General features: G+C 44.5%; 1 protein-coding gene across 1 annotated transcript in view; it reads left to right on the top strand.

The window, feature by feature from the left end:
• FAM168A (family with sequence similarity 168 member A) overlaps nt 1-27,446 on the top strand; it is a 116,865-nt gene that overhangs the window by 10,997 nt on the left and 78,422 nt on the right. Inside the window, exons 2-3 of the mRNA XM_033052592.2 lie at nt 8,819-8,901; nt 24,337-24,420. The gene's annotated coding sequence lies outside the window, so the exon portion shown is untranslated. The remainder of the gene's footprint in view (nt 1-8,818; nt 8,902-24,336; nt 24,421-27,446) is intronic.

Genomic DNA, 27,446 nt, shown 5'->3' on the forward strand with positions numbered 1-27,446 from the left:
TGCTTGGCAGTGTGTCCATAATACACATTATTAGCAAACTCTCACAATTGGCACATGCTAAAATAAAGTGGAAAATTAAAAGATTTTGTTTTGTGTCCATCATCCCAGATTATCTGAGATTTATTTCTGAATGCAGTCTTTACAGAATGGGTGAGAAGCCATCATTAGAGGCTAAAGACATCATTGTGTTCTTATGTGGATTTTCACTTTGGGTTATTTAGTTTCTCAAAACTTGTCTCTTTAAATCCATAAATCAGGAAAGTTGTGAAAATCCACTTTTCAAGGGTTATTGATTTCAATTTACCCATTCAGGATTCTGCCCTGTCTGCAATAAACATCTCTTAAAAATGTAAGAACACCCAGAGACAACCAAACCCCAATGGATAAAGAGCTGCTTCCAGACTTGAGCTCACTCCTGTTAGATCTGCTTTCTACTTACAGTCAAGTTAATATCAACTTCATTTTAAGTTAATAATGCCTAAATAGGTTTTTGTCATCACTAGGAAATTAAATTGAGTTGACTGTGCTTAAATTAGTGTTTTCAATTAAGTAGCTCAAAGCAGAGCAGCAGCAGTGAGAACTCACCTTGCTCCTGCCTTCCTGCAGACCTGGTGCCCTGCTGGAACCTCTGGGATGGGTCCAGGGAAGCTCTTGTTTAAATTGTGACCTGGGAGGCATTTTAGTACCCAGTGATTCTCTGATGGGGAAAATTGGCAGGATGTCAGCAAATAAATATCATATTAATCATATTAAAAAAGGGTGATTGTGGTCAAATGGATGGGTTTTAGAAGGGTTCCAATGATCCAGCAGTGGATGCAACAAGATTTTGGGAGAGGAGAAGGCTCCAGGGAGATCTTAGAGCACCTTCCAGTGCCTAAAGGGGTTCTGAGGGAGTTGTGTTATGAGCAGTGGTGCTCAAATGGGTTACAGAGCAGGTGGGTGTAAACACCTGTAGCAAAAAGCCATTTAAATTTATTTTTCTTTTTTTTTTTTTTAAGCTTTTAGGTGTATGAGCAAGAAAATGTTTAGAAGAGAACAGATTTCATTTCTGTGTTTGGTGCTTGTGACTTTCCTGTGCATGATTTCCATTTCAACATCCTGAAATAGCTCCTGGAGAAGTTGTAGGGGAACGGAAGAAAACGCAGAAATAGTCTGAGGACTAGAAAAAACACACACAGAAGCACAGAGCTAAGTCTGGTTAGCTTCTCAGAGGGAGAGTCTGAATGCAGGAGCATCCCAGAGAAAATTCCAGGCACCGAGTGCCCTCCCATGCATCCAAGGAAGTTGGTGTTTATAAGGGAGAACCCTTTAAAGGTGAGCTGCCTTCTGGGATGAATGATCCAAGAAAAAGAGCACTTCTCATCTCTAAAACTGATCACTTTTACTTTAAAACTAAGGAGACCAACGCAGGGCATGTTCTTTTCAAGGATTATGTTGGCTGTGGGTGACATTTAAATGGATGAAACTACGAACAGTATTTTCTTCCCAGGCAGAAGGAATTTTGCAGGAAGGCACCAGGCACCCTTAACCCCTGGCCATGGCACAGGGGTTGTGTGAGGGGGTGATGCAGTTTGCTGATTGAAACATTAGTTTTTTTAATTTAATTGGCCAACCTTCACATTAAAATTAGCACCTCACTGTAGTTAAAAATTTCTGCGGAGGATGGCACAGGGGGAAGGGTGGGTTTGGGATTCAGCTTGAGTTAACTGGAGCTGGAGACAAGCCCAAAAATGTTGTGGAGCACATGGTGAATATGGGAATGGAACTGGATTGCTGAGAGTGAAGGTTAAAAAGATTTATATTGATATAATAAATGTATCCCCCTATATGGAATCACAGAATTGTTAAGGTTGGAAAAGCCCTCCAAGAGTGGAGTCCAACCATTCCTCAGCACTGACCCACATCCTTCAGGGATGGGGACTCACCACTGCCCTGGGCAGCTGTGCCAGGGCTGGACAACCCTTTCCAGGCAGGAATTTTCACAATATCCAATCTCAACCTCCCCTGGCTCAGCTTGGGGCTGTTTCCTCTTGCTCTGTCCCTGTTCCCTGGGGGCAGAGCCTGACCCCCCAGCTCCCAATTATGTTCCCTACAGGAGCCTCCTCTTCCCTCCAGCTTCCTCATTATATGAGAGAACCTCTCAAAGCTGTAAAATGTCTGTGGAATCCTGGGCTGGCTGGGAATGTGATGATGTGGTGGGTGCTGTCTGGTGGGTCTCCACACAGGACCACTTAAGGGAGGGATTTATGATTGCTGTGTGCAAACCAAATGTAAACTTCCTTTTTCCCCAAACTCATCCCATCCCAAGTGTTCACCTCTGGCTACTGTGTCCTGGGAAAATAACTTAGGGAACTGTATAAAACAGAGTTTCAAGTGCATGTCAGCACCAGGTAAAACGATGCAGCAAGGATCCTGGGAGCAGCAAGACAAAGCCTCTGCTGAAATCCTGGTTCCAGGTGATGTGTTGTGGTACCTGGATGTCTCCAGGTGATCCCTTGTGCTCTCTGAAGCCAGACTTCACCAAGGGACAGCTGGACACTATTCATGGCATTTCTGGAAGAAGTGCCACGTGCATTGATCAGTCTTTGTCTGCATCTAAAACTGTAAAACCTGCCAGTTCTACCTCGCCATCAGAACTCCTGGCTGATGTTTGAAGTGATCTAAGAATACCTCAGATGTATTGTCAAGGGGCTCAGTGCTAAATAAATTATAGGAAGGATCCTAGCAAGCGTTTGGATAACATAAGCAAGATTAATGGTTTGGAGCCTGTTTTCTGAACAGTGGGACGTGATTGATCAAAGAGAAAAAATCGTCTCCGTGGCTCCTTTGTACCAAAACTTTCAAGAGCTGAAAATGAGCAGCTGAAGTAAGAAATGCAGAGCTTAGGGAAGAACCTTGTGATGAAAAAACTAGGGTGGGAGGTTATGAAAGTACAGGTTGACAGCTCTGTCCTCTTTATCAACCTTTCCCCATAGGGATGAACTGTAGAAGATTTTGGACAGGCTGCTGTAGCCTGGATAGGTACTTTGAAAATTTTTTTTACAATGTTTTTTAAAAAATCAAAGGCTTTTATTGTGCTGTGAGGTTTGAGTTTCTAGAAAGCTGGTTTCTTCTCCTATCCAGGGAAAAAAGAGCTGAAGACTTGGAAGGCTGATCTCCCGAGGAAGGTGACTGTGCCTGAGGATCTGGGAAGAAAGGCAAGGGCAGATTTTCATGTGCCTCACTCCCTGCAAATAATGTTCCTTGCAATTCCTGCTCTTAAAGTCAGAATTTAGGACTTTTTTTTTTCCATATTTGATTCTCCCCAAAGGTAGAAAACTGTGGCTTGAATAATTCCAAGTCATTTGGGCTGGAATGTCACTGAAACCAAGCAATGGGAAGTGGGAGATAAAGGTTCTCAAAGCTGTCCATACCCGCTCCAATGACTACACCATTTTCCACACAGTTCTGTAAGATGGCCCTGTGTGTTTCATGCATTGAAGGACACACATCCATTTTACTTATCTGAAGAAACTGGGGTAGAAAACTGCTGCTCTTGGTGGAAATGTTGTTTTTTGCAGTTAAATTTTGCCATTCTGGCCACCGAAGCGTGCAGGGATGAGACTTAGGAGGATGTTCTGCCTTTTCCCAGGATCTTTCTTTAAAGGATGTTGCCCTGACTAATCTAACAGTGGGGATGGGCTTTCATTTAGCTCAACCCAAACAGCAGAGCTGGTATAAGAATAAACACAAATGTGCTCCTTCAGTATCAATGGAGGAGATTGATTTTGTGAAAACACTGCAAGGAGAAATATGGTTTAAACCCATTTGTTCCGTCCCCGGGATAACGATGTGTAAATTGTGATCACTCTTGCACTCCAAGTGTCAGTTTTAATTTGAGTCTTTTATAAACCACTTGATTGTTGAATATTGCAAAGAAATTTAACCCCCTTGGAAGAAATCAGAAAAAATTCCTGCTATTGAGGTAATTAGATACAAATTTGAGTGGGGATTTTTTTTAATAAAGATTAAATGATCTGCTCAACTGTTTCAGGCCCTACTTGAGATACACACACCTGTGTCTAGCTTGTAGAGCATTTTCCTCATTAATTAAGAGCACTTTCCTTGTGTTATTACTTAATTGGGTATCACAGGGAACCTGATGAGACAATGAAATGGTCTTAATTGCATACAAACTAAATCATGGCACTCCACACGCTGGAGTGTTCCACGGCACGACCCCGGCTTGTCGCCGTGTGCTGATGGCCACGGTGTGTGCTCAGGGGAGAGGGAGCCCTCCTGGAATTCACAAACCCAGGGCAGGGAATGGCTGGAGAGCAGCCCTGGGGATGAGGATTTGGGGGATGAAAAGGCTGGACATGCCCTGTGTGCACCTGGAAACATCCATGCTCATCCATTCTGGCACTGTATAAATTATCAGTGTCCTATTGTCGATTTTCCCCACTTACCAGACTTAAGAAGTTTTCCATGTTTGACAACATTCAGCTTTGAACCATCTAAACATTCCTGGCTGTTTGCCTTTCCCAGGGATGTCTGTTTCCCTGATAATTACAAAGGTAAATGACCATGTTTAACTTCTAACAATAACGTGTAAGGCTCGCTTTCTGTGAGTGTACACTTGTGCTTCTGTACAGCCAGGGGCTTGCGTGGAAGCAATAAATTTATTCTTCTGGGATTAATCCTTTCTCTGCTTCTTCAGCCTATTCCTCTTTTTTTTTTTTTTTTTTTTTTTTGCTGTTGGGAGAGTGGAAATGAGAGTGAAAGAAGGAAAAAGCTCTTCCCCATGTCATGTTTGTCTGTGCTCATCTTTCCCAAGCAGCAGGTAGATGTGTCAACACCATGAATTATGAATGGAGCTGCTGGAGCCCACGGAACGCTGTGGATCCACAGTGGAATTGATGTGTTTTATTCATCCCTCAGCAGCAGAATTCCCCGTGGGCCTGGGAAAACCCAAAACCTTCCTTTTTTTTCCGTGCTTGGGAAGTCAGTCCTGGATTATACTGATTAAATCTTGGCAAGGAGAAGCTGGAGAGCTTTCACACCTTTCCAGTATGGAAAATTCTCTTGTTCAAGCGGATATTTCAGTCTAAAAAACAGTTGTCAAAGGCAAAGTTATGGGTTTTTTTCCTCCTGGAAATGAACTCTTTTGCAGTGTGCCAAGGCATTTTTTTAGGTTTAAGGGGAAGAGATGGCAAAAGATGCCTTGCCATCAAGGCCAGGGAAAGACAAAAGCAGGGACTGTGGATGACACAGGAGCTGAGTTCTTGTGTGACTTGGAGCAAGATCTGTCACTTGTCTGGATTTTTGTTTTCCATATCTCTGGAGAGGAATTATTGATCTTTTCCTTGTGAGGCTGTTTTCAGGCTACTTGGATAAAAATTTTCCAGGGATCAGTTTTATGGCACAGAAGCCCTTGTAGCTTGGGGTTTGGCAATGGTGCCACTCAAAAGGAATGGTGGGAGCTGAAGAAAAAGCTGAGTTTTATCATGCTCTGAACTCCTTACACAGCCCTAGAAAAGACAGAGTGGCAGTGAACCGACATCTTTTACCTTCTGGATTTTGGTGTTTTGAACTTAGCCCCATTCCAGCAGTCATCATCTGAGGAATTTGACAGTGGGAGGATCTGAATGGATTCCATTTCCATTCTGTTTGTTGTTACACCCGGTTTAATTTTTCCTGTTGTATTCCTGTGTACAGACACAGCCTGTGTGTGACTGATTCCTGGTGGGGAAGGGGGGGAGAGCTGGATTTTACCATTCACCATCCAGGTAGTTTTTTGCCTTCCTTAAACAATATTTTGGATGATTATTATTGTATTTTATATGAGGAAGGGCTGCAATAGGTGTAATTTATTTTGAATACTCAGTTTCTCTTTAAATTTCCTATTTTCTTGGAAAAGGGAATCCTGGAGCTTTGTCTGCCAGGAGAAGAAATGGTTCTTTAATTTACCTACTTCTGGTTTTGAATCTATTTTTTAAATCTGCTGCTGATTTCAATTGTATTTAAGTCAAGAATCCCAGCTTGCTGATTTAAAACATTTGATTGTAAACTTGTTCTTTTAACTGGGCTTTTGTTCTCCCTGCTCGGTCAAATATCAGTTGTACACTGCTGTCCTTTCATTAAAATTAGAACTCCTTTATTTTGGCCACTGCTTCTGTGCACACTTATTTAGGCAGTGGCATCTAGTTAGTAATTTGAGAGCCTTTGTTTAATTTTTCATTATGTAGGAAACAAAGAATGATACATTTCAGTGGTGATGTGTGCTAGGAACTAATGTCAAACTTCCCTTGGAAACTGGAATTCAGATTAATACAGCGTGGGGTGCACAAGTGTTTGTGTTCACAGAACACCTTTCCACTTGATGAATTCCTGAGAAAAGCAGCAGCCTTCTCCCAGAACAGATTGAGATGTCAGCAGCAGGATTGGTCTGACAGGTGTTTTCATGGAATCCAGAATGGTTTGGGTTGGAAGGGAACTTAAAGATCATCTAATTCCACCCCCTGCCATGGCAGGGACACCTTTCACCATCCCAGGCTACTCCAATCCCAGTGTCCAGCCTGCCCTTGGACACTTCCAGGGATCCAGGGGCAGCCACAGCTTCTCTGTGCCAGGGCCTGCCCACCCTCCCAGGGAACAATTCCTGCCCAATATCCCATCCATCCATGTCCTCTGGCAATGGGAAGCCATTCCCTGTGTCCTGTCCCTCCATCCCTTGTCCCCAGTCCCTTTTTTGGGTTGTTTCAGAAAGTATAAGGTGTGGAACTGTCCCAGCTTGTTTGGTGTGGAAGATAATCATCAAATCACGCACATGAACGATGTTGCATTTCCCCCCCTTTTCTCCCCACATTTTGAAGTTCTCTCTTGCTGCTTGGGTTTTGTCACAACCATTTTGCATCCCCAAATCCGTGTGACCCCATCTGAAGGGGTTTTTCTCAGGCTGTGTGAGTGGGGCTGAGGTCAGGGGTACCAAACCTTGTAAAACAATTTCAGCGTCTCTCTGTACAGATCTGTTTGTCTTGTGATCCATCAAAACCCAGCTGGGGAATTTGTCCAGGCTGATGGCTCGTTTCCTCCTTGGAGAGACCTTCAAAGGCTGCCATACAAGTAGTTGACATTCTTCTTCACAGACACGTGGTTGTTCCAGGAGGTTCATTAATGCAACGCTGCCTTCGAGCTCTTTGGAAATTTAAGGGTCTCATTCTCTCGTTTACACCAGTGTGGAACCGGGTAGGAATTGTAATGACTCGAGCTTTTGTAGTCCGTGCACAAAAAGGGAGATTGAACTTGATGGGTTTGGTGGGAATTAAGATCAGAAAGGAATATTAGATCATCTATGCTAATTATGAGTAAATTAGGTGGTGCAAATTCTGAGCAGAAAACTAAATGCACGCTGTGATTCCTTATGGGATGAACTCTGTGACAAGGAACTGATGGGTGAGAAGAGGGTGTTAATTGCTGAGGCTGCTCTCATGGGGCATAGCTGATGTTCACTTGGGCATAATCCATGCAGCAGACAAAGAGGGAACGGCTTCCCTTCCTCCCTGGACTTGATCTGGTCCTTGGGCTGATCCTGAGCCCTGAGCACGGGGGGCAAGATGCTGAGAAGAGGCTCCTGCAGAGATCGCACCACCACTGCTCTGTCACCTTTGGAGCTGCTGTTTAAGGAGCTGCAGCCTGGGCTGGGATTGGCTTTAGTCTCCTCCTTGCCAGATCAACAAAGTCCTCACCTGGTTTTCCTAAGTCCTGTGCTGTGTGCAGTTTAGGGCATTAATGACTTTTCTTGACTGCCAAGCCAGAGCTTTCCACTGCCCAGAGGAGCTCCAGGAGAGCTGGAGAGGGATTTGGGACAAGGGATGGAGGGATAGGACAGGGGAATGGCTTTCTACTGCCAGAGGGCAGGGTTAGGTGGGATACTGGGAGGGAATTTTTGGCTGGGAGTGTGGGGAGGCCCTGGCACAGGTGCCCAGAGCAGCTGTGGCTGCCCCTGGATCCCTGGAAGTGTCCAAGATCAGGTTGGAGTTCTAACAGTCTTTAGGGTCGCTTCCAACCCAAACCATCCTGTGATTCCTCTTAACATCAGCCTGTGTTGTTACTCAATTAATCCATGGTGGTTTTGGACAAGACAAGCCCAAGTACCAGCCCTGTTTTCCATGTTTCTGGCTGCCAGCTGGATGTGGAGTCATCGATTGCTGTCCCTTGAGCACAGTGGTCCATATTGCTTCAAACCCATTCAGACACGTGTGTTGGATTGTAATTATTGCCTTAATACATAACTGCAAGGTTTGGACAGACTTTGTTCAGAGCCTCCAAAAAGGAGAGCAGTGTAAAATGGATTTACAAGTTCCAAGAGCAGGAGGGACTGACATAATCCTCTGTTTGGATGAAAGACCCTCCTGAAGCTTGGGACTGAGCTTTTTTTTTTTTTTTTATTTTGGAAACAATTAATATTCAAGTAAAGATATTGAGTCCAAGATTTATTAAATCCTGATGGATCCTTCTGATGTGTGCTTGGAAAGCTCTTCTATGTTGGCCTGGCCTTTTATATGCTCAGTCTTCAGATGCTTCTATTTTATATATTTCTGAACTTCCACAACTCCAGAAAGCCTTTCAGCCTAATTTAATATGGAATAAAGCAAAAAGCATGGTTTGATTCCAGACCAAGTCGGTCAGGCGGCAGTTAGATAAGTATAATTAGACTTGTAATTGGAATGCGTTGTAGACAATTAGTTTTTGTAAATGTGTGTAATTTAATCCCAAGTAAAGGGTCAGGAGGACCTTGCTGTGAAAGAGGTTAAGGAGTAACATGTATAATTTCCAGGCCTTCTGATGCTCATGTCTGACACAGCTGGAGAGGAGCATGTCCATCTTTCCAGTGGCAGCAAAAAACCCACCCTCCACAAGGTGAGTGAGGGCTTCTGTTCTGCCTTTGTCTCCCAATATCCTTAATAAATCCATGGGGGATGCTCTAGCAGCAGTGATTTATAGAATCCCCCATGAGAAAACAAAGTCTGTGAAGTAACCAGACCCACCCTGTGGGAGTCCATTCAGGTTTTAGGGAAGCTCCTGAGAAATGGGATCCGATCTCATCCCAAGCACTCGGCTCGTGCTCTCTGTGGCAAAGCTGCGGGATCTCACCTGCGTGGTTACACGGCGGCGCTCGGGATGTTTTTCTTCCTGCAATCCTTTTGTCAGGAAAGGGGCAGCCCTTCAGCCTCCAAGGTCAGCCCAGGAAAAGGGCCTGCTTCCCAGACATGTGGTACTCATTTGCTTGGAATTTTTGACACCACTTATTACAATCCGGCGCAGCTGCAAGTTCCCAGGCTCTTGGTTTTGGGGTAGGATTGAATGGTAAGGGAGGAATGCCCCAACCTCTGCCTGGAATCTGACAGCACAGCTTGCACAGTGGGGTGCACAGGGAATCCATTCCCAGGATTTAACAGTTCCTGCATCATTATGGTTGGCCTTTACAGCTTCAGGAGAAAAACAGCCTCGGTGTGTTGGAGTCCCTGAGAATGGGTTGGTGGTGCTGGTGAGTGGCTGCACCTGGGCTTTGCCAGAGTTCTCCGTGTTATTTTTGGCTCACTGTGCGTGCCCCAGGTTCTGTGGGCACAGATGTTGGGGCTGGGGGTGGATTCCAGGGAAGGAGCTGGCAAAGGGGACTTGCAGCTCGGTGTCAGTCAGCTACAACAAATGGAAATCCTGGAAGAGCAGGTTCTGGTTTCTTGCCTTCTGCTGTAATAGCAGGAGCAGTGTAACCGTATGATTAACAGCCAGAGTCCAAAAGTAGCAGGATAATAAATACTGGGAATTCAAAGGAAACCTCAGCTTCTGGCAATTACAGAGTTTGTGCAGCAGAGAGATGGAGCCTCTGACTCCAGTGTTATTTGTGACCTACTTGGAACTGAAATGTTGCAAGAGACTGTTTGTTTAATACACAAAGGCTGGTTTTTTAAAGTTATACCGTATTCGGGTTAAATACAATCCTTTGAACATGGACTGATAGATAAACATTCTCCTCAGAAAATTCCATCAGTTCCTGTTGTCTTAATTTTTACTGCCAGCAAGTGCTCAATGTGTTCCTTCTTTTTCCATTGCAAAAACCCCCGCCCCAAACCTCCATAACCTTTCCTATCATGCATCCAATATTTTATAGAGCAATCACAAAGGGCAGTAAATTGAGTAAAACGCACTATCCTTGGCAGGATTTCCCTTATGACTAAATCCAATATGAACAAAGAGGACAAGGGCAAATAACTTCACTTATTCAGGTCATTTTTCATAAGAATCATAAAAATTAGATAGAAAAGGCCTATTAGATTATCTCTCCTCTCTTCCATTTTGCCAGTTCTGGGTTGTTCTCTACAGTAACCTTGTGAAATTTTACTTGTCCAAATGGAAGAAAATAATTTTCCTACTGGTTATATTTTTTTTTTTTGAGTGGAAGAGGATTGATGGTTTTTCCATCTGGGCTAGAATAGAAAATACTTCTTGTGCTTCTACAAGGCTCATTTTTGATTTCCACAACTGTCTCCTCTTCAACAGTTTTATGTTCCTCTTTTTGGGCACTGTGATCTTATCGTGAGGTGTTTCCCAAGCTTGGGCCCATGTTTTTAATTCCACCCCATTATTCCAGTTGTTCAAGTATTGGAATAGCCCTGAGGCCATCTGTAACAATTTCACCCCATTGTGTTTCTGCCCTTCAAGCACTCGCCAGGATTAATGTACCAACAAAAACAGATTGTTTTTGCTGTATAGTGAGAAATGTTTATAAATGCTCTTCAGACTAAAATAATTTTAAATCCTCTTAAAAAGATGTTTCTTCCCCATCCCTCCTCCAAGAGAACTGCCAGGGAAGTATATATAAAATGACTTAAACCACCCAAAACAATAAAAACAAAGCCTCTTAAAATGGTAAAGGACCATGAAGAGTTGGAGAGAAGCTGCTAGTGCAGCAGCAGCTCTAGAGCTTGTATTTAATTCCACAAATGTGGTTTAACTGCTATGCTGAGCTTCTCACAAGCTGAAGAAAGCAGTGGAATGTTTTTGACGTTTGTTGCTCTAAATTAAAGTTGCATCATTGTCCAAAAAATGCTAAAATGAATATGGGTTTAGAAGGAGTTAATGTTTAAGGAGTGTATGTGCTTATCTCCTGCTGAAAGGTCACTGAGTAAATTCTTCAATGATCCCAGTGTTGTGGGTGTGCTGCTGAAATGACAGATCTTGTTCTGTTTCCAAAAAAAAAATTAAATCTGGGTTGGGACTCTGGAGCAAATGGGGATGTGTCTCCTATTGCTGGGAAATAGGGAATCATTGAATCATGTCACAGAATCCCAGAATGGATCCAGGACTTGGACTTGGACCTCCCCAGCGTCTGCTGGGTTCCTGAATTGCTGCAGACTCCTGGGTGATGTTAGGGAAATCAGGCAAGTCTATAATTCATGAATAAGAGATATATTGAATGTGACAGGGAAAACAAAGAGAAATTAGGATCCACAGAATGAGCATTTGTGGCAGCAGCAGAGGATTCTTGGAAGCTGGTTGTGGATCTTAGTGGGACTGATGTGCTGCTATAATAAAGCGAAATAAAGCTTTAATGTATAATAAGATGGGTTTTTTTGAGAATTGGTTTTTGATACATGTATTTGGTTATATTTTAGTCGAAAAAATAGGTTCTCCTGGTCACACAGCAGAGTTCTATGCTTAACAGCACCCATAATTGCCCTTCTTCTGTCTCTGTGGCCACATCTCAGGTGTTGATGCCACTCCTGGGCATCCTGCATCCTGATTCCTGGGTGGGAACACAGATCTGAGGGATGCTGCCCTGTTCTCTTCGGCTCTAGTAATGTGAAGTCTGTCTGTCTTTTAAAATGGAAGAGGGGACTACAGTCTGTGGCAGCACACAGGGATTTTACTTCAAAATACTTCTGTTTTGGGGAGTGGTTTCACTGTGAAATAAAACTGGCATCCTTTTCTCCGTTCTCCATAAAATCCATGGATGGGAGGGTGGCCATGTACAGACTTGCTGTACATTAATTTTGTTTGTAAAAGCACTGTAATTATACAGCTCTCCTGCCAATTTGGCACAGGAAGACAAGTAAAATCCCAAGCGGAATGCTTTCCCCATGAAAAGTCTTTCTGTAGGGTTTTTTCCTCCCTTAGCTTGAACATAATAACCTGATTGGCAAGCCATTTCAAAAATGAATTGCAGGGCTTGCAGCGTGAAATGATTGGCTCCATAGGAGTTATGGCTTTTGCATACGTGGGGGAAAAATCCAACTGTGCTGCTGAGATCCGCTGGGATGTCCTCTTGGAGAGCCTGCCAGGCTGCAGTGACCTGGAATGCATCCAGCTGGTGCGTCACCTCTGCTACCAGCGCTGCATTTCTCCAGCTTTTAACTCAATTCCTGCTCTCAGTGGCAGCTGTTTAATTCTTCTGCCAGAGATCGCTTCAGGAGGGGAAAAAAAAAATAACTGCAAATAGAGGAATTGTTTGGAATATTGGGTCTAAACATAGATGATGGTGATGGCTGGTTCCATTTTTAGCTTTCTAAAGAAACGAGGCTTATCCAGCAGTCACATCTGCTCGTCGGCTGCTTCCTCACAGGTTGTGAGTGCGGGGGTCAATTTCAGCCAAATTTAGATTAAAAACCAGGTTTTGCTCCAGGTTTCGGTGTTTGGTGGATGAGGACATTTGGAGCTCAGCAGTGATTTCTCTTTGGCCACATGGCTGCAGGGCAGGGGAGGGAGAGGGGGTTGTACAAAGCATGGGAGCAGAAGTGGGTTCCTTGCTGGTGTGCGAGCCCTGATAAAAGCGCAGAGAATAAAAACCGTGGCCCAACCAGGTTACGGCAGCTCCAAGAGCGGCCTACCCTGCGCCACCAGGCCTGCTCCCACAGGAATGTCTCCTCCTGCTCTGTTCCCACCTCTCCTTGTGCTGCCATGACCACTGGTGGATCACTAAGGCTTAGGGGACGTTTTTGGCCGTGTTATGTGGAGCTTAGACGAGCTTAAGGCGGCCGTGAGAGTGAAGGCGGGCGAGAAGGCCGTGAGGCGCCGGCTGAGGCGCCATGGCTCCTGGCGGCCCACAAAGCTGCTTTGCCTTAAGGAGCCGGCTCCGGGCAGGATTATCCTGGGACTGTGAGCCAAGTGGGCATGGAAGAGTCTCTGGGAGGAGGAGCAGCACCTCAGTGTCACCCTGGATGCCTGAGAAAAGGTGAGATGTTGAGTTTTTCAGCTCGGGCCCTCAGGGTTTCTGTCCTGCTTAGGAGTCCAACAGGCCCACCTGTTTTGGAAGGGAGCTAACCCAGGAATTTGGCTGGCCAAATTCACAGCATGTTTTTAATCTTAAGGGCATGGTCTGGGGGCTGCTGGCAGGTGTGAGGCATCAACCACCTCTGCAGGAAGCCACTGCCAGCATTTGACCACCCTCTTGGTAAAGAAAAACTTCCAAATGTCCGGCCTAAAGCGGCCACTGCTCCCTTGCCTGGCTCCTGTGCATGCCAGGCCGTGGTTCCATCCCTGCTAGCTCCAGCTGACCAGCACCCCCAATTCCTGTCTGCAAAGCCTCTCTCCAGCCACTCCTCTCTATGGATTTGGGTGGATTTGCACAAACTTCTGCTGGACCATGGCTGGTGAAGGCCACGTCCTGCTGGTCAGACTTTGTGGCCGTGTGTTCCCGGTGGGAAAGCAGCAAGGCAGTGTCTTTGGGATTGTACCGACCTGGAGGGCAAAAGCTGCACCATTAGTTTTAGAGAGGACTTTGCCCCATTTGGGGTCTGGCAGGAACATTTTAGGATTTCATGCTGGGGAAATGCTCTAAGTGCAGAGCTCTTTAAGAAGCCCTCCCAGAGTCTGTGGGGAGCTCCCAGCCGAGGGAAGTAAACTGGTGACCTGGAAAAAGAAAATGAAGGAAACAAGATTAGTCTGCTCAACAGGGAATGCCATCCTGGGATTTATTTTGATTCCTGTCAAAGTAGCAGCCTGAAGGACTTTATGCGAAGAAAATTTGTGTTTTGTAATTGGTTAGAAAAAACCACATACTTTTGAGACATATGTATATGTAAAAAATGTAGAGATTGGTTCCTAGGTGGAGGCTCTGGGAGTGCTTTGGAGAGGCTACTCTGCATGATATCCTTTATTTAGCAACTGTCATACCCATTTGTAGGATCTGTGGTGATAGAGCCTGTCCTGGGAAACGTCTGAAATCCAGAATCATGAAATATTTAGTGGACCGTTCACTGCTAATGGGCTCCAGCCCTGCGCCAGCACCACAGGATCAGTAACAAAAGGCTCTGTGTACCAGTGCCAAGCTGCCTGAGACTGCTCTGAGTTTGTTCAAGTCTTATTTCAGGTTTTATCAAAAGCAAAATCTGAGTCCAGCAAGGCAGAGTTTGGTTGGTTGAAACCAGCAAAAGCTTGTTTTATTTTCCTTGCTCAGAGGAAACCTGGGATATGTCATGTGTGGCATACACAGAAGTGAGTTATTTTTTTTCAGCTGTAGATAAATTGATGTGAGAAAAAATACACAGTATTGATTTTCCTTTTCCTGTGGCTTTTGAGAGGTTGTTAATGCAGCAAGTACACAAGAGCACTCATATGTCTGTCTGCACAGTAATCGCTAATAAATTGACTTTCTTAAAAACAATTTTTAGTCTGTAGTTTCAGTGACTTGATTTGTGGAGTAGATGATATCTCCTGGCACATAATTACTCATTTTTGGGCTGTGGAAAAGGGGGGAGGATAAATTTTCCTGTATTATCTGTAGCACTGAACATCTCCCCTATTACTCATACAAGTTTTTTTCTCTGTGTCTTCTTCCTTACTGTGGCTGAGCAAAGAGGTTTTTAAGGATCTGAGGCTTTTTGCAGTGTTCAAATTTACAGTACAGACACTTTCTAGAGCAAATTCTTGTGCATTCTGACACAGCAGTGGTCACGATCAGGACAAGGACAATGATTTGTACTCAGGGGACCAACAATTTGTTTCTCTCAGTGTCTCCAGAGTGACTGCAGAGAACTTGTTTTCCTTTGGGAAAGAAACCCAAACTTGCAGTGGGACCCATGGTGATAATCAAATTAGCAGCACAGTGAGAGCAATTTGATGACATGTGACAGAATGTGACACGCAAGGCGCTGTCAGTGTGGTGGTGGGGATGCTCTGAGGATGCTGAGGAAGGCAGTGGGCAGGAGCTGACCCATGGAGGTGGATAAGGTGTTGCTCCATGCTTGGGGAATTGTGGTGGATGTCCAGTGGAAGCAGTGCTGGTCCTGATGCAGAGGTGAGCACATGGTGATGCTTAGGAATTACTGGTGCTCATGGACACTTCTGTGATGCTCTTTGTTCTTGCTGTGGTTATATTAATATTTTCTTCCCATTATCCAGTGCAGGATTGCATTGTGTCCAATTTCTCCTGGATGTGGTCTACACAGTCAGTGTTATCTGGGATTTGCTGTCCCAGGGGTTTTGTTCTAAAGCTTGTAGGTTGCCATGGTGGCACAGGGACCATGTTGTCACTGTTGTGAGAAGAGACAGACATTGATTACGTTGCTCTGAGGTGATTTATTCCCAATAACGACTTGTCTTGGCAGTCAGCCGGTGATCCTTCTTCAGTATCATTCCTGACAGGATTTTCCTGATTATTCCCTTGGTCTCTGCTGTCCTTCTAATCTCCCACTTGTATTTTAGCCACGTTTCTGGTTTTTGGTCTCTCTTCCCGTGGTGGTTCTCAAGGGCCTGCCAAATCACAGATCTCCACTCAGGAACCTTTCCGTGGAGGAGCAGCGGGTCTGTGAAGGAACAGTGACTGCATTGTGAGGTGCAGAGTCAAATTTAGGACTTGTAACTCTTGCACATTCACAGCATTGCTCTCCCCCCCACTTCATGTCCTGTTTACAGTGCAAATGGTTTCTGCAGGAGGGCTGTGGACATCTGTGTGTTTGGCTGTTGATTGCAGAAGGCTTTTAGTGGGTCAAGGAAGCACACGGGGGGGAGCTTTTGGAGTGGCCTGCGAAATGATTTTGCTTAGCTTTGTTTTAGCACTCCTTGCACAAACCTCTGCTCCCTCCCCTTGGGTCACAGCTTTCCAAGCTGTGCCAGCAAAAGCAGAGTCAGGCTCTGCTAAACTCCAATAAAGCAGGGGGCACATTTAATTTGCATTTGTGCAGAGGTGCTTAATTACAAACACCTCTCCTCTTGCCACAGTATTCCTGGTACTGCCTTGATTGCTCCCAGCAGGGAGCTGAGCAACTTTGAAGGTGGATGTTGTTCCCTTAGATTTAGGAAGGCTTTCCACATCCTTAGGAGTGGTGTGCTGTGAGATGGATGAGTAAAGGTCAGTGGTTTGATGTTCCCACAGGGACAGTTGTTAGAGGATGTAATCAAGGAATCACAGAATATCCCGAGTTGGAAGGGACCCATGGGGATCATTGTGTCCAAATCCTGACCATGAATCCCACCCCAAGGATGTGTGTGAACCCTCCCTGAGGGCTCACAGTGAGACCAACACTTCTAAACTCTGCCTCTCAAGGATTTGGTAGGTGGGGTAGCATGCACCATCCGTAAACCCATGGAGGAATTGGAAGACAGGAAAAACAACCCCAAACCTAAGCTATTGCCTGAGGAAACATGGGAATCCCCCATTAGAAAGATTTGGATTAGAAAACACATCTGCTAGGAGTTTGGCTCTTAGAATCCCATCAGGGAAGTCCCACCTTGTTTTCTTCTAAAGATTAAAAAAAATGAAAAACAAACCAAACCCCAAAACAACACAACACCAACAACCCACCAAAACCCATCCTGAAACTACATTGCATGTGTGTATTATTTATATGGCTAGAACTGGACATCTTCTTGCAGTGCATCCATATCCTCTCAAGAGATGATCCCAGGATATTCCAGGTCCTGCTTTGGACATGCAGGCCTTAGATGCAACTTGGGAATTGTCAGGGAAGTATTTTCTACTGAAACACAGTATTCCCCTTCTCACCCCCTCAAGAAACATTAAAGCCTGTTTGGAGGAGTGAAAGTGCAGTACAACATTTAGTTTTAAATTGAAGATTTCCAAGCTATGTTGACTTAGAGCATCTGTTAGTGAAACATGTCTACTCTGCAGACAGTTTTTTGTACTTGTGCTGTGCAAGCACATTTCAAACAAGCACAGCAAATGTGCTGCTGAGAACAATCCAGTGGTGCTGCTTGGGTCATTTAGATGACTTAATAGGTCTTTTCTTTTTCCTTGCTATCTGTATTAAATCAATGATTCATATAAATTATGCCAAAGGGATTTAATTGTTATTGCATGGTATAAAAAGCTGCCAAACTAAGGGCAAAACTCTGATTGCAGTGCATGAAATAAAATGGAGCTGTGTTCTGATTGCTGAAAGCATAAAATGGCTGAACCTGTCACCCCTACCTAAACAGCCTGGACTGGAATTCCTGTGGAAACAGCAGCAGCAGAGGAATTGCAGAAGCAAAGATTTGGTGACTGGGGCGTGCTGGAGGTTTTGGTACATTTGGATTTTCTGTAGAACAAACAATGTGAAATAGGCAGCTCAAGGAACTGTGCTTCTCTAGTGCCCAGATCTGCAGAGAATTTAGGAATTTAACTTTGTTGGTTCGGTGGGAGTTGAGCTCCTCAATATCTCTGTGAAATTAGACTGTGGTCTGTATAATATGGTTTATTTCTTACCTCTGCAAGAGGGGCACTGCATGTGGAATATGTGGGATGGAGGAGGACATCAGGGAAACTGTTTGGAGTGAGAATGTGGATTTGTTGGAACCAGTGGGAAAGGTCAGGAGCACCAGGACACACCAGAAACTTGGGAAATGGCAATGCCGGAAATGAGGAAATCCACGCTCTGCAGTGACTAAAGAATTAATAAGGGACCATTCCTGGCCTGCTCGGTGACCTCACCCGGCTGCAGGAACTACATGTGTGGGGTAAGGATTAATGTGCCTTAGGCAAGTGCTGTGCTGGGATTGGAACAGGAAATGATTAAAGTCCTTTGCAAAAGCTGGAGGAAAGCTCGTTATTTTGCTCTAATATTATCAGGAATTTTTATAATCCATGTGCAGTGTTCACATGGTGAAGGTGAAGGAGTTGAGTGTTGGGGGACTCCCCACTATGATCTCTTTAAAAACTGGGGAATATTACTCTAAATTTTGTGAGTTTTCCACCAGCACTGTAATACCTGTCTCTGTGTGGAATAGGGAATTAAGTGAACAAAAATTAAGTCTACAGTGACAGAAATTGCCAATGACTTCTAAAGGAAGGAGAGATTGGGACTGCTTCAAACAAGTGCTTAATAAACCCCAGCGAAAGAAATGTTGACTTAACTCATTTTTAATTGCTTTTAAGCTCTTAAGTGAGTTTGTTATTGAAAGTAATTAAAAGCCTTGAAAGATTGTGGGGAACTTTTGAAACACCTCTATGGAAAGGCAGCTACTCACCTTAAAATAATTTTTATTGCTACCTAATCTGTCCGAATCGCTCAATTAATTACTTAATGAAGTGTGGTTCAGTGCAGGGATGCTGCTCAGGTATGGCAGAATGTGTGTGCTTTGAGCATAATGGAAGGCAAAACACCTGATATATAGCCAATTGTTGCTTTGAGAAACTTTATGGATAAATATAAAAAGACCCATCAGGTTTGTGAAGCCCTTTTTTGACCAGAACTCCTTTTCCTAAGACGTACATGAGAACTGGAATGGCTGAATTTTCTAGAGCTGAAAAGGTTTCCTTGCAGAATCAGGGTTAAACAATGTTTTCATCAGTGTGGCTCTGTTTTTCAGATAGAAATAACTCAGGGTGGTTTTTCAGATGGAAATAACTCCAGCAGGAAGTGTCTCTGTCAATACAACAATCTCCAAATTGATTTTGTTGTCATGTTTCCATTGAGGATGGTGGAGAAAAGATTTCAACGCTGCCTTGTGTGGCTGCAGTGGAAAAACATCCTGAAGGAATCAACCTGTTCTTAACCTGGAATTCAGGCTGAGAGAGAGGACTGTGCCCCTGTGCCCCTCTCAGGTGAGACCTCACCTGCAGAGCTGCCCCAGCCTGGGGCCAACAGCAGAGCAGGAGGCTGTGGAGCTGCTGGAGAGAGTCCAGAGGAGACCCTGGAGCTGCTCCAGGGCTGGAGCCAGGCTGGGAGAGCTGGGGGTGCTCACCTGGAGAGGAGAAGACTCCAAGGAGACCCTTCAGGTAGTGGAAGGGGCTCTCAGGGCTTATTTTCTGTGCTCTGTTGGCAGTAGGATCTGTCTCCCCAGACTGCTGTTCAGCAATGCATTGAGCTGAATGATTCTGATATTCCAATTTTTCTGAGTTTGGAGATTGAAGAAAAGCCCTTCTCAAAAGATGGCCCTTGTAAATTGAAGTAGATTATTAAACCAGACTAGAATTTACTGTCCTTTGCTTTTCTAAACACAACAAAGTGAAAATCAAGAATGAGGGCATTTATCTGCAGTGTGTATTTTTCTGGATTACAAACTTTGGCAGATGTGGTGCAGAGCGATATTTCTTGGCAAACTGGCATGTTTGAAAGACTGGCCTTAGAGAAATGAGTCTCTTTTAAATAGAGCTAAATATAAAAGGAAGCCAGCTCTCACTCTGTTTAAGTCTCTCTTATCTGCTGGTAGGAGTTCAGATTAGAGTGTCTGACTTAAATATCTTGAATCCACTCCTCCTGCTGATGCATCGACTCCCAGCTCAGCACCTGAAACCCAGGGCTTAACAGGAGCAGGGAGCCCAGAGCTGATATTTCAGTAGCAGTTGTCCTTTTCCTGCTCTTTGGCTCCCAAAGCAACCCCTCCAGTTTTCCAGGGGATTAGACTCCTTTTTTTTTTTTTGTTTTAATCAGTAACTGTGAGTAAGTAAAAATGCGGATGGGATTTGCCGCTTTCCCTAAGCTCGCTCTGCCCTTCTGGCCTTCTGCTGGCATCCTCCAAGTGGGAAAGTTATTCTAAGGATACAGTAGAAGTGATGTCAAAGGGAGGTGTGGTCAGGGGTGGTGTTCAGAATCCTGGTGTGTGTCTCTTGTCTTTCTTGGGGGCTGAGCCAACAGGATGTTCCTGGAGAAAACCATGCCCAGCTTTGCCAGTTTAATGATTTCCTTACTTTTCTTGCCTGTTGAGTTCTCACTTCGATCCTGCACGTAAAAGACGAAGGAGGATCTTGGGATATTGAATACTCTGGAGTTTCAAGAACAATCTAATTTTAGAAGCTCACTGCACACCTGGAGGTGTTGTCATTGTGTGTTGTTCCATGGAGTTTTCCTGGGGGATGTTTTCCCGTGGTGGATGTGTGCAAGGTGCTGCCGAGGGGCCTCCTTCCCCTCCAACCTGGCTAAAACCATTGCTGGTGATTCCCAACAATTCCAGCTCTCCCACTAGTTGACCAAGTGCAGTGTCTTTGGCAGGAGGAAGCTCAGGAGCTGGAAGCAGCCCTTTCCCTCCTGAGCCTCATCAGTATTTGTGGAATCCAGAGGTGAATTCCTGTTGGTGCTGCCCCTCTTGCTCCATGCCAGCTCTCCTGGCTGTGTCCTGTCCTTCCTAACTCCAGGGTGAAGCTGTCCCTGGGAGCTTCCCTCCTCCTGTGTGCCTGTTCCCGGTGCTGGGCTGTGCTGGTCCAGCTCTCCCAGGGCCATCTGGTGAACCAGATCAGGGAACAGCAAACCCAGGTTATTTTTAACCTGGATCCCTTCCCTAATCCAGGTCTCGGTACAGCTCCAGGCCAGTCCTGATGGCACAAAGGCAACTGCCAGTTTTTTAAGGAGAGGAAAGACAGGAAGGTGCTTCCAGCCAGGAATGACCCTGTGGTTTCCTGCAATGTTCTCTGCCTTCCAAAATTATTTCTTTCCATGCCTTTATTTCCTGCTAGGTATTTGCACAGATGTTTTCGCTTCCAGTTGCTCCAGGTGGATCTTTAATTTTTTATTTTTTTTTAAAATGTGCCCCTAGCAGAATGGAATTTGGATCTGTTCTGGATATCTCTATATATTCATTAACATTTTGCTCCATTCTTCCAGAAATTAGGCCCTAAGTGCATTAGGCTCCATGACAAATGTCTCTGGTATCCCCTCTGTGGTGTCTCCTTGCTCATAGCTTTAACTCCCCAGCCTTCAGCATTGCCTTTAAATTCTGTTCCTTTAATTCCATTCCCTGTATGAGTAAAGGTGTCTGAATTAACCTTCACAATAAACCTGCCAGGGCTTTTCCCAGTGTCCAAACATATTCTCATTAATCCCTCTTTTGTAATGCAGGGAAAGGTTGTGCTGGAGTGTTTTGCTTTGATTTTTTTTTTTTTTTCTAATAGAGGAAAAGGTCAAACTGAGGCTGCTCTCACTGAAAGGTTTGTTTTTATTTCTAAGACAACTGCTGCATATAATTTTTAATGCTGAACTTTCTGGAGGTTGACTATTGTCAGAAGCACAGTTAATATTTCCTGCAATTAACAATAATCTTAGATAATGAAATTGTTTTCTTTTTATTACAAATTCATTTGTGACTTAGAAACCCCAAGATGCCTTATAATATACAACTTGCACAAGTGCAAATAATTATTCCAGAGTCAATTCTAGGAGAAGTTTGGGAAAGTTGTTAAAAATGGGCAGTAAAGAAAATGAATGTTGACTTTTGGGGAACTTTTCCCTTTCCATTTTGTGGGGTTTGGTTACTCAGAGGGCTAAACCCAAAATGTTGTGGATTAGGATTTAACCCTGCAGAATGTCAGACATTTGCTGGATGGTTTTATCTTCGCTTGATAAGCAGTTGTGGAGTGTATTTTAATGCTACCACTATTTTATCAGAACCCTCTGCAATCTACCAAAGCAGGTGTTTTAATCACCACATCCTAATTAACTCCATCTATTTTATAATCTACCCAGCTCCTACCACTGGAGTCCAATTTTGTGGAAAGAAGAATCAAAATAATGGATTAAAAGAGAAATATGGAAGAATAATTGTAATAGGATCATCATTGAAGTGTAGCTACTAAAACAAAAGAAAACTAAATTTGGGGTATAGGAGGGAGGCTATAATTAAAAATCTTGTTTTGCTGCTTGAAATAGCACATGGAGTTGGTGAAGATATTAGGGAACAAACTTCCCTACTTAGTAGCTGCAGTAATCTTAGAAAATATTAATGGATTTAATCTCTTTCATATCAAGAAGGAAGGGAAGGAGGAATTCTGGGCTGCAGGAACCTGCTTTGGTGTCTTTGCTTAACTTGACAAGAAAGATGGAGAGGGACTTTTTAGTGGCAGGACACAGGGAATGGTTTCCCACTGCCAGAGGGCAGGGATGGATGGGATATTGGGAAGGAATTCTTGGCTGTGAGAGTGGTGAGGACCTGGTACAGGTTGCCCCACAGGCAGGCAGGGCTGGTTTTTTCTGTATTTTTGAAGCTTTCCCTGACTTAATCCCAGATCCCACTCTTGATGAACAAGGCTGTGCCAACAGGACTTCTCAGTGTTGTGCTAGTTCCCTAGATTTTCCAAATTAATACCTTCTCACAAATTCATTTGGTTTTTCTCATTCTTTAATGAATGTCTTTGCACTTCCACTCGTAGACACCGATTGGGACTGATTGTTTTTCTGCAAACACATCCAAAGTTGTGGCAGTGCTGTCCTCCTGTCAAATCCTGGAAACCCTCCAGAGGTTCAGCACCATTGGACATGCACTTTCAGTGCTTGTAAGCAAGAGCTATGGACTTCCTTGGTTTATACAAACAGAAGGATGTGAAAGTATCCCAAACCAGCGAACTGAGCCGTCAGAGCAGCTCTGAAATGAAATAATGCTGATAAAGGTGTGGGGATTGAGGTGTGAGAGCAGCAGGAGTGGCTGGTGCAGCAGGCAAGGCTTGCATTCCCGAAATCCAGGGCGGGAGGGTGATGTGAGGGAGGTGGTTTTCTCCCCACTTGCTTGAACACTTATTTTCAGCTTCTTTCTTGCCACAAAAGGAATAATTTGTTTAATTTTACAAAATGTTACTGAAGCTGTTGGAAGTGGAGCTGCAGCCCACGTCTTCTTAATAAATGAGTGTGTGTATTCCTGGAAGGAAGTTAAAATGGGACTGTGTTATATTTGGTATCTCCTGAAGCACTGAGGCTACTTTGAGTACAGAATGTGCTCAGAGAGAGACTAATTTGCCACTGCAGAGCTTGATGGGATGAGATTTGTCAAGTCCTTGTCTCTGCTGAAGTTCACTTGCACTTTCCTCTCTCTGCTGAAGATATTTTAGGGTTCTATCTTTGAACTGAAGGCCATAAAAACAAGTCAAAAAGCCTGAAACCAGAATTAAATTCCAAGCAATGAAGATGGTTCTTATAATGTAGAAATACAGAAGTCAAGCACCCGTGGAAACAACAGGTGGAGACGTTCCTGACCTGTTTCCCTGAGTGTGCTCATGCTCCTGCCAGCACCAGTGTTGGGATTATTGGGACATTGGAGCATCAGCAGGGTGGGTTTTGACTTCTCTCCAAGGATGCCATCTCTGATGGCAGGTGGTGGCTTCCTGCAGGAGACAGGAAAAAGAAAGGTTTGGTAAAAATTAGGATTTTACTGTTTTCTGTTTATTTACAAGTTCATGCTGTTTCATTAGCTGGCTTGAAGGGTCTGCTGGTGTAATTCTACAGGGAAAGGTGGGATGTACCAGCCCTCCCTAAAAAAACTCAGTTGTTTTACTGGATTTGATGTTTTCTGCCTCCTGCTTTCTCCCCCAGAGTGTTTTTTGAGTGAATGTAAACTAATACAGGATCAGTGGTTAGAAACCATGAAAAAATATTTAATGTAAACCTTTTGGTACTGGGTTGATTAAAATAAACAACTGTTCCGAGGAGCTGGTCCTGCTTTGGGAACAGTAGGGTTTCTGTTCCTCCCTGTAATGCATAAAGCATGTGGAGTGCCTTGAGAGCTTTTTTTGGGTGCTGCACTTCATTTTGAGGGATTTAATTTTCAGTTCTCTGAGCTTTTGTGTCAGCTGGGAAGGGAGGATGTAGGAGTAACATGTAAAACTCAGGCTAAAACCTGTTTAGTCCCAAATCCTGACAAATAGCTGGTAAACAAGTATTTAAATGAAAGCTTGGACTTTGTTTTCTCCCTCTGGAGAGCTGGCAAGGCCTTGGTCCTTTTGCCAGCTCTGGTATCCCTTCCCTCTCCCCTCATCCTGCGTCTCCAGCGCTCCTCCTTTTTTTGCCTGCATTTCCTACATGTCCCATTTCTCCTTCTGCTCCAGTGGAGGTGAAGACCTCTCTGAGCTGGGAAGAGCCGTGTTTCCTTCGGGCAGGTTTTGCACAGAGCCTCACTGGTGTTTGTCTCTCTCTCTCTCTGTCCTTGCTGCTGCAGAGCTCTGGAATGCTGTGAAGACTCCCTGCCCAGGCACACTCCTCTCCGGATTATCTCCATCCCAAGGAAGCTCGTATCCAAGAGGTACCAGTTCATCCTGTCTTTGCCTGCTGTGTTTTATTGTGTTGATTTAGAAAGTTAATAAACATCAGGTCTTCAGCAGCTTGAGTAAAACACACAGTGCTTATGTGCTGCTCCTATGAAGAATTGTGAGAGGGGTTCTTTTTTTAGAGTTTATTAGTCTTAATATCTTCCTAGTAAATAATACATTCTTGTTTTATATTAAAAAGGAATTGTGTTCATTAGCTGGGTCAAAATCCCTGGGTTGGCACAGACATGATTCCTGATATAAACTTCTGCCATTTGCCTGGAGACAGGCAAATTGTTTTCTAATAGTTTCTATTTCTTGGGAGAAGAAAGCTGGAAACAATGTTTTCAAACATAAACTTTGCAGTGTGATTTGGCTGGAGCAGTTTCTATCTTAACTCCTTATTTTGGTTTATAGTGCCCAGTGTGTTGAGACCTGAGCAGGTCAAGCCCTTATATATACACACACACAAATATATGTAAGATAATTTAATATAACAGTGGGAGAACATGATCTACAGGAGCTGTGAAACAGGAACACCCCCCTCAGGAAATCCCTCTGGAAAGAATGCTGGGAAAATGTCCCTGTGTGCCTGCCCTTCAGTTTTCCCTTAGGGATTCACACTTCCCTGCTGGAAGGCTGTTCCCTGGGGAGGCTGAAGTGTCTGTCTGACCCCATCCAGCTGTTCTTGTGCAGGAATATGACTCTATTATGTTTTTTTCCATTTTATATGTTTTCCTGCGCACTTAATGACATGAACTTTAAATGTCAGCTGCTCTTGGGTCCGCTGCAAACCTTTGGGCACACTCTGACCCTTATCCTCACAATAATTTAGCACTCCAGCCCTGCTTTGGGAAAAGTTGCCCTAAATCAATACTCCTCTTTGGGTACAGACAAAATCCAGGTATTTCTTCCTCTCCTGCTTAGGTGGGATGGGACAGAAAAGGATTTCAGAAAAGCTTTTCCTGGCTTGTGCCTGCCTTGAGGCAACAACAGTGATCCCCTGTCCATCTCCTGCTCCCCTTTTTCCTCCTTTTCATGCTAGAAAAAAAATAATTTTTTTTAAAAAGATACTTTGATGCTGCTCCTATCCCTTTTTTCCTGTATGGTTTTCCCCATTTGGGCTGTGGAAGATGAGAGGCAACACCAAAGGTGGGTGTGATGGGTGGTGAATGGGGGAGAAGGGACACCAAGTAAGACTGGAACTGATGGGAGATCCAGAGAACAAAACTGTGTTTCAAGTGGGAATATGTGAAGTATTGGCTTTGCATAAGAAAGCTCCTGCTCCAAGGGCTCCTGGTCCAATCCAACTCCAGATGAAGAAATTTTAAACTCAAGAGTGGAATTGATGGAGCCTGTGGAGACTTGGCTGACCAAGCAAATCAGGGTTGCTCTCCAGGCTGTGATTGCCCTGCTGGGGATCTCCAGCACCACTTCAGACATTTTCTTTTGGGTGGCTTTATCTTGAGTTGAAGCCCTGTTAGACTCAGTGTTCATTCAGAAATCCTGAATGTGTAAGTGCTCCCTGTCTTAGCTTACTTAGGTTGTTTCCTGCTTGGGAAATGCCCCATAGCCCCACATCCTAATTGAAATTCCAGCAATTAAATAGTTAAACACGGTGTGTGTGTGTGTGTGTGTGTGTGTGTGTGTATGTGTGTGTGTGTGTAAAAGCCATGTGTTTCTATAAATACCTCTCTTATCTCTGTAATGGTTTGGTTTGATGTAAATATTTTTAAATGTGCTTTTACATTAGGCTGCTTTTTATCCAGTGTGTGTGAGTGGAATTTGGAACTGGGCCTGGACTTTATACTTCTGCTCCTCAATGTTTCTGAACTCATGTGGAAAATTTCTGGACTTTGAGTCTCCTGAGCATTTCTGCCAGTTTGGTGGGGTCTTCACTGGGCTGGGAATGCACTGGATGCAGAGCTGAAGTGGAACATTTTGCCAGCAGCTCTTGGACATTTCAGTGCTGTTGAGAACATCATTTAGTGAATGTTTCTAGTGCAGGAGAAAATCCTTTGTTCGCAGATCTGAAGTTTTCCCGCACTGTCAGCTCTGTTTTGGAGAACAGAATTCCTTTCAGAGAACGTGTGATATGGAAAATGATTTCTGTCAAGCCAAGTTATGTGCTGCATCCAATTCTGGGGCCCCCAACATCAGGAGGATGTGGAGCTGATGGAGAGAGTCCAGAGGAGGCCACGGAGCTGCTCCAGGGTTGGAGCCAGGCTGGGAGAGCCGGGGTTGCTCACCTGGAGAGGAAAAGGCTCCAGGGACAGCTCAGAGCCCCTTCCAGGGCCTGAAGGGGCTCCAGGAGAGCTGGAGAGGGACTGGGGACAAGGCATGGAGGGACAGGACACAGGGAATGGCTTCCCACTGCCAGAGGACAGGGATGGATGGGATGTTGGGAAGAAACTGTGGCAAAAACAATTTAAAAGGTGATTTTTTAGAGGAATGGATCTGACTTAGAAAAGTATTTTCAAGAGTGTTACCTAGGAAGAAATTCTGGGTCCTTAATCTTTATAAATTCATCACTTATGCAAGGAAGAAATTTCTCTATGTGATATATTACAGCATATTTAGGTACATCATAGAATCTCCAAATGGTTTGAGTTGGGAAGGACCTTTAAGTTCATCCAGTGCCACCCCTGCCATGAGCAGGGACACCTTCCACTATCCCAGCTTGCTCCAATCCCCAATGTCCAGCCTGGCTTTGGGCACTGCCAGGGATCCAGGGGCAGCCACAACTGCTCTGGGCACCCTGTGCCAGCCCTGCCCACCCTCATCCTGAGTTTTTTCCTCCTTTTTGCTCCATTCAAGGACTCTGTGGCTGAGGTGAGCTTATGGGAAACATCCTCCCTGTTCCCTCCACCTTTCCACAGCCTTCCCACAGCGTGCTCCACATTCCTGCCCTCACAAAAGCCATGCTGGAAGCGGGGGCCTTTCTCTCAGATGTATAATTCAGCCCCTCTTCCCGGTGTGCCAGCCTTGTTTGTGTTGATGAATGAATGTTCCCTGTGTACAG

Source organism: Catharus ustulatus, chromosome 2 (assembly GCF_009819885.2).
Source record: "Catharus ustulatus isolate bCatUst1 chromosome 2, bCatUst1.pri.v2, whole genome shotgun sequence".
Lineage (NCBI taxonomy): Eukaryota > Metazoa > Chordata > Aves > Passeriformes > Turdidae > Catharus > Catharus ustulatus.